General features: G+C 34.4%; 1 long non-coding RNA gene across 1 annotated transcript; it reads left to right on the top strand.

Annotated features, from left to right (window-relative positions):
- Nucleotides 1-672: 672 nt before the first annotated feature.
- LOC113062027 (uncharacterized) lies at nt 673-5,824 on the top strand. The gene is made up of 4 exons (XR_003278493.1): nt 673-761; nt 3,672-3,737; nt 4,080-4,182; nt 5,716-5,824. It is a non-coding gene; the product is annotated as an uncharacterized LOC113062027 (long non-coding RNA).
- Nucleotides 5,825-7,623: the final 1,799 nt, after the last annotated feature.

The raw sequence follows: 7,623 nt of genomic DNA, 5'->3' as shown, positions 1-7,623 counted from the left end.
GGACAGAGCGGCCCAGAAGTGCATCACACCCTTTTATCTGTCACATCCACATCAAGATTTGAAAAATGAAACGCAATCAGGTGGATCCAACCATGAGTGTGTACTGTATGTGGAGGGAAAGAGTGGGAGAGTGTGTGTGTTTGTGTGTGTTTGCGTTTGGTTGCTTGCTTTTTAAAACTAGGAAATTAAGTTGCATGTTCGATTAGATATCACCACCTTCTCCTGAAACTATAAAATTCAACAACTGTTGATACTTGGGAAGCATACATTTAAAGTTAAATGATAAAGCATACAACTTACATGTATAGTATACTAAATGTAGACTTGCTTTTACTGGAGACTGTCAAGTAGAAATAAAACAGGAATGTGAATGTATGCAGATATATACATTTTAGCACTAGCTAAAGATCTGGCACTAGTACACTGTACATACTGGGTGACAAAAACAGAACATTTGCATGCTCACAGAATACATGCTGCAAAATATAATACAGGTTTAATGTTTCGTTTACACTCTTAAAAATAAACGTTTTTTATTGATATCAGTGGTTCCGTGAAGAGGAATAACCTCAGATTATTAAAATCTTTAGAAATGAAATGGTTCTTTAAAAGTGTCTTTTATTTTGAAATGGTTTCAGTGTTCTAGTAATGACTGTTCATTTATCTCTGTCTAATTGTGTTGTTAGTCTCGTTAAATCAACATGCTTTCGGACTATCTTGTGTTTTTTCTTCAGGACATGTGATTTGTTGCTGTAAGATTGGTGAGTCTTTTGGTCCTAATTATTCAAGTTCCCATGTTCTGGATTTAGTTTTTGTCTTCATTGATAACAATGAAGCTGCATTTTGACCCTAAACTGCTGCTGCCTTTGACAGTCAGTGTTGTCACTAGATATATAACTACATTGGATGTTTTGAGTTTGGTTAATTTATAAACAGTTGGTTAAAAAAAAAAAAAAGAAAAAAAAGAATATATATATATATGTGTTATTATTAATACAGCATTTTTTGTAGTCTTCACTTTATGAGTTGTTGATGTGTAGTAGTATAAAGCTTGTGTTTATTGGGATTTTCAAAAGAGATACTCACAACCCCCAAATACCCCCCCCCCAAAAAAAAAAAAAAACGATGAGATTATTTGTTCATCATAACAGATTTGGATAAATTTAGCATTCCATTACTTGCTCATCAATAGATCATCTGCAGTGAATGGGTGCCGTCAGAATAAGAGCCCAAACAGTTTATAAAAACATCACAATAATCCACAAGTAATCCACTCCACTCCAGTCCATCAGTTAACATCTGAACTGAAAAGATCATGTTTGTAAGAAACAAATCCATCTTTAAGACATTTTATATTTAAACTATTGCTTCTGACTTAGAGTCAGTCCATAATATTGCTTCCTCCAGTGAAAACGTTCTCTCTGTAGAGAGAAATATTCACAGATCAAGCACCATTTGGATGTGAAAACCATTCAAAATGGCTCTAAACAATTATATCAGTGAATTTTGATGTGAGAGGACAACAGGAGATAATACTTTCTCTAGGGAAAAAAATGATGGATAATGGACTTGTATTAGAAGGTCTTAATTGGAGTGGTGTGGATTACTTGTGATTGTTTTTATCATCTGTTTCGACTCATTCTGATGACATCCATTCACGGCAGAGGATGCATAGGTGAGCAAGTGATGCAGTGCTTAATTTTTCCAAATCTGTTCCCTTGAATAAACAAACATCTTAAATGGCCTGAGGGTGAATGCATTCTCAGCAAATTAAATGTTTTGGAAGAACTATTTCATTTTTCATGCTTCCCAAGACGGCAGCATTAGCTGCAAAATTAAAGGATTTACAACAGACTGCATCTATAATCTTGTTTTTACTAATGCTATTTGTAAATATTATAAGTGTACGTGCACTGATATTCATGTTTATTTTATACCTAGACACTTTTTACTGCTTTTAAGAGCACATTCCAAAAAGTAAAGCCAAATGCAGATCTGCTCTGGTTATTCATAAGTAAAATTCATTTGTGCTTCCCACATTTTGAAAAGCTGCTTCTGGTACATGTTGTACATATAAAGCAGAGAAGGCAGCACACTTAAAGGATCTAAATCAAAGCTTCTTGTTTTCATATAGCGTTTCTTCCTGCTTGACATCAAGGTTACAGGTAAAGCGCTGTCCGTCCGCTCTCACGCAGGTGTTAAGTGTTCCTGAGGTCTGGTGCCTCGAGCGTCCGGGGGAAATCGATCTTCTTAATATGTCTGCTTGTGCCGAAGAGCTTTTGACAGGACTGTTCGGTCAGGGAAATAATCAGTCACGTAGAGAAATGAAATCACTGCGGTGGGTTAAACTCTCCCTCTCTTTCTTTCGGCGTGGGTCTGGGTTCGGTCAGGAGAGATAATGGCCCTGTCTGGACTTGCTTCAGCCCGTTGACACCTTCAGCTACCTGGAGCAGTCATGCCTCAGAAAGCCCATTCCCTCAGCGCCTGCTTGATCTCTTTGTATCACTTTGAAATTTCTCTCTCGATCATTCGCTTTCTTTCCCCCCCTCCCTCTCTATTGTGCTGAAAAACCCAACCTAAACCAGCTAGTTCAGCTGGTGACTAACTTGAAGTACCAGTTAAAGGGATAGTTAACACAAAAAATTAAATGCACTATAATTTCTTAAGGTCATGTCCATCCTTGTGTGGGCATTTAAAAAAAAAAAGATAATTATTTAAATAATAATTGTTTTCAAACAGGTTTCCCTCCTTCTGGCTTCTATTGTTAGCATAGACAGTAAAAGAAATGGACACAGCGACCCCATTGGAACTCAATTGAGACAAGTGAAGCCCATTTTTAGCGTTTTTTAGCACTTCAGTTTCTGACGCGCAGACTCAAACTAAGCTTGATGACGTCAGCAACCTGTCTGACAGATGTAAATCTTCTAGTAGCTGTGCGTGCAAACTGCCATCGTTAATCTTGCAGAGACGGCGAGCTTGAGCGGGGAGTTCTTTGGCATGAGAGAGCAGGAGTAAGTATTCTGATTAATTATTTTGTATAGTATTTTAAAATGTAACGCCAGTACGCCATACTAAGTTAATTGCCTGCGAGCTTCTCCTCCTGTCTGTATGGTAATGCGACAGAGAGTCGAGTGGTTATGACGCAATCGTTAGCCTATTTACAAAAACTGTTTCTACGGGGCCATTATGTAACATAGAAGGTAATGGAGCCCTTTATACATTGTCGTGTATCTTTTAGAAATAAATAATGGACAAGTGGAATCTTTAAACGCCTCAGATGTAAAGTTATTCGCTGTCAAAGTGACGCCAAAATGAATGGGAGTCAATGGGATGCTAACGCAAGTGAAATGCTATACAAGATGGCGGCACGCGGCCGACTTCAACTTCCGGTCGACTTCCTTGCCGCCTGATTGTTAGTAGTCCAACCCCAAACTAAACTCAAACCCCAGGGAATGTGACCTGAAATCTGAAATAAATGTTAATATCCATTGTGCTGAAAACCCTTTAATGAATTTGGTTTTCCCAGTCAAAAATGATCGGCCTTTTAAAAATTGCTTTTAAATCTCCAGTTATGTTATCACCAAATCTTGGATTCAGTTTTTTTGTCAGCTTATTTTATTTCAGTGCATATCTCTATATAATAAGATTGTTATTTAATTGTTTTCAAACAGGTTTCCCATCATTCTGTCTTTCATTGTTTGAACAAAAGGACACACTCCAAACTCCAAAAAATTAAGGTAAGTTATTTGATTGATATTTTAAAATTGCTTTTATTTATATTGTATATATAAGTATTTTAATAATACACACACATGTAAAATCCATTCATATTAAGGCTTTTTATTTATTAATTCAATAATTAATAATCAAGTTTTTTATTATTTATATTTATCTGTTCATATTAAGGCATTTAATTTTTAAGGTATTTTTTAAAATATATTTTATTTATTTCAAGGCCGGGTCACTGAAACAGATTACAGTTAGGTTTGGTGTCACTAAAGGTGCAGCACTATGCATCTTAAAATTTAAGCTGGTCCAAACTGGTCTTGGTTTGTCTTTTTCTTCTCTTTTTCCAACAGGATCTGTCTCTCTCCGTCTCGCTCTTCCTCCCTCAAGCTGTACTGGGAAGTTAATTTGGTGATGATGGCAATGGAGGTCTTTGGAGGCTAATAGCTTTTCCAGGTAAATAAATCCCTGTAGTTCATAATTAGCTATTAGCATGCGTGTCAACTATTTGCTCTGAGCGCAGGTCACATGTCTCTCATATTTACATCACGGAGGATTTCACTGTTAGCCCGGCGTGCAGGGGTTTAGTTTGTGAGCTGAGGTTATTCATGGAGTTAAGCATTTCTACGCACACATGCTAATCTGAACTATCCTTAAAGAAAAACTCCACCATGAGTGAATTGGGGTTCTGGGTTTTAAAAGGTTTATTTTGAAAAGAAGGGATTCCAGTTTTTGGTTTTAGCATTGTTATAATTAACATTTTGAAAAAATTGCCTATTTCTAGGTTTTATTAACTTTAATGTGAAAAAAAAAGTGATTCAGAGTCCAGGTTTTAGAAATCTATTTGTGGAAAAAGTGGGGGGAGGGAATCATTCCCATTTTTGGTTTTATCTTTATTGCTTTATTTATAGCTTTATTATAATAAAAATAGTGTCTGATTCTGGATTTTATAATATTTGTGGAAAAAAGTGTTTCCGATTCCAGGTTTTAGAAACATTGTGTAAGTAGTGATTGCATTTCTGGGTTTAAGAAACTTTGGAAAAAAATGATTGCAATTTCTGGTTTTATCTTTATTGCTTTATTTAAAGCTTTATGATAATAAAAAGTGCATCTAATTCCGGGATTTATAGGTTTTATTTTGGGGGGTAAATGGTGCCAGATTCTGGGTTTTAAGTTTTGTGGAAAAGTGATTCCGGTTCCAGGTTTTAGAAACATTATTGTGAAAGTAGTGGTTGCATTTCTGGGTTTTAGAAACTTTTGAAAAATCATTCCAATTTCTGGTTTAAGCTTTATTGTTTAACCTGTTAACTGTCACTCACGTTTTTGAAGATAGACTTGAATGTGCATGATACAAACCTACATTTTTATAATTCATGACTGCAAACATTTTGTAACATGATTTTGATGTGCCATTTACAGGGTAATGTAATGTCTGATTTTAAAATGGGTTTTGAAGGATGAATTTTGAGATTTTATGTTTTCAAGTGATATATAACTTCTGATGATTTCTAAAATGTGATAGAGAAAAAGGCAACGAGGAAGTCTTTTTTTTTTTTAAACAAAGGTCAAAGCTCCTTTTGTAATGTAGATTTCTGAGTGTGCACTCTTGTCATAAATTAATCTATTACTTTTCCTACATAATTTATAACAAAAAATATTGGTATAATATATATTTGGGAGTCTTAGACCTTTCCAACGATATATAGTTTGTATACAGGACGGGGTGACATTTAACAGGTAAAAAAAAAGGATTTGGTTCTGATTGGTGAAAACACTCAACGGTTGCTTGCAGTAACTTTAACCAGATAATTTAAATTAAGACCTTGTAGGTGTTTTCACTGCAAACATGACTCCTTTCTGAGTAAATAAGAATTTGTAAAAAAAAAAAAAAAAATTAGGAAAATCAGCATTATTTGACCGGCAACGTTAATGTTGTACTATTTAGCACCTGGTTTCAACTGAATGTCATTTTAATAGACACACTATCAGCAGGTGCAGTTTATTCTTGGTGAATCCCTCGAGTATGCAGACTACTAACATATATGAAGATGCCATCGTGTCCCTCAGGAATGCATATCTGGAAATATTCAATCCACAGAGAAGACTAAACTGTGTTACATTTTTGAATAAAGCTATGAATGTGTGTCACAACCAAACCAATGTTGCTAACGTGCGAGGCTAAGATGCACATCGCTCAAAACAAACAGTTCTCGGTAACAGGCCTTAAAAGCGGCTCTCGCGGGACTCTAGTGATCCTAGTTCTTTGCCTAATTACTCAAAATGATCCCTTTGCAATTAAACAGCGCTGGCAACTGCTCAGACTGGAGCAGCTCACACTGAGAACCATGGTAAACACTCAAGCTAGATGCTAATTGAATTGTGTTATTTACGTTTGTGTTTTTGGCAGCCCCTCTGCATCCAGAAAGACATACAAGAAAAAGCATTTGTTGTGGTAATGGCAGTTAAGTGTTGAGGCAATAACATTTAAAGAACACAAATGGGTGGTTCTGCAATTAGGGGAACTTTTCTGACATGATACATTTTATTTTAACATGCATTTCAAGCACTTTTTTGTGCAATTTAAGTAAGGTTTTTTGCTTTTAATAATGCAATTAAAACACTTCATGTTATTTATTTAATCTTAGATTTTTTTCTTCTATTTTTTCTATTTTGTAAGGTTTTTTGCAGTTTTAAAAACATGCTCTTTAAGCATGGATATTTTTTAAATTAAGTGCCTGTTTTGTTTTGTTATATTATGTTTTGTCTGTCTTGTTTAATGAAATTTAAAACAAATTTGTTTGTTTTTAAAAAAGCAATTTAAAAACTTTTTGAACTTTTTGAACAAATTTTCTGCTTTTTTAAAAACTGCTATAATAAATGTGTGTTTTATTTTAAAATATTTACAGATTTTTAAATGCATATAATTTAAGTACAGATTCGTTTTAAAAAAAAGCAATTTAACCATGGTGTTGCACTTTTTTTAGATGCAACTTTAGCACTTTATTTATTTAACAATTTAAGTATGGCTTTGTGCTATTAAAATGTAATTCAAGTATGGATACTTTTTTATCCAGTTTAAGAACCGATTTTTATTTATTTATTATGATTTAATTATTTCTCACTGTTTAATTAAGTACAGATTTGTTTTTTAGTTGTTTTATTTTAAATATAGGCTAATGCTTATATATAAAAAAAAAAAAAAAAAAAACATTTGTAAGTCACCTCTTTTCATTACCATAATGGTGCATATGAGACTTTTGGTTCAGATTTATTTATTTTTATAAGTTCAACATTAATTCACCACTATACATTCTGTTGTGCTTGTCCAAGGCTTTTCCATCATTTTCCCCCCAAAAATTGAAAATCTCATTACCATCACACCTTATACCAGAAACCTTGTGAAGTTTGATCCAGGCAATGATCAGATCTTTATTCCAGGACATGTGATGATTCTTTTAAAAGATAAAACACGTTTTTTATTTTAACCTAAAATATTCACTTAATTGATAAGTCATATGAGAAACAACAACCAAAAAGCATGTTAAAATGATTTTGATTCAAATCTGACTTACAGTTCCCATTTATATCATTTAGCTGTCAAATTAGTTTCTCATAAATAGGAAAAATAAAAGCTGATAGAAATAAGTTGTCGTAAGATTTCAAGGGCACAATAGTAATCGGTTTCTGCTTGTAGGAATCAAACCAACAACCTTCCGGTCACCGACCCTGAGGTTTAACAGCTTACACCGCGCTGCTGCACTGGTAGAAGTAATTGTCAGTTTGAGACAGAGCTGGCAGCAGTGAGCTAAAAGAAAAGAACAGTAATCATACGTGTCATTTCATGCTAATAATGTTCCCCTGCCTCAAGCGCTACAGAGCGCTAACAAATGCCATGTG

This window comes from Carassius auratus, chromosome 44 (assembly GCF_003368295.1).
Source record: "Carassius auratus strain Wakin chromosome 44, ASM336829v1, whole genome shotgun sequence".
Taxonomy (NCBI): Eukaryota; Metazoa; Chordata; class Actinopteri; order Cypriniformes; family Cyprinidae; genus Carassius; species Carassius auratus.
The sequence above is the reverse complement of the archived record's forward strand: the minus strand, read 5'-3'. Positions and strand labels throughout refer to the sequence as shown.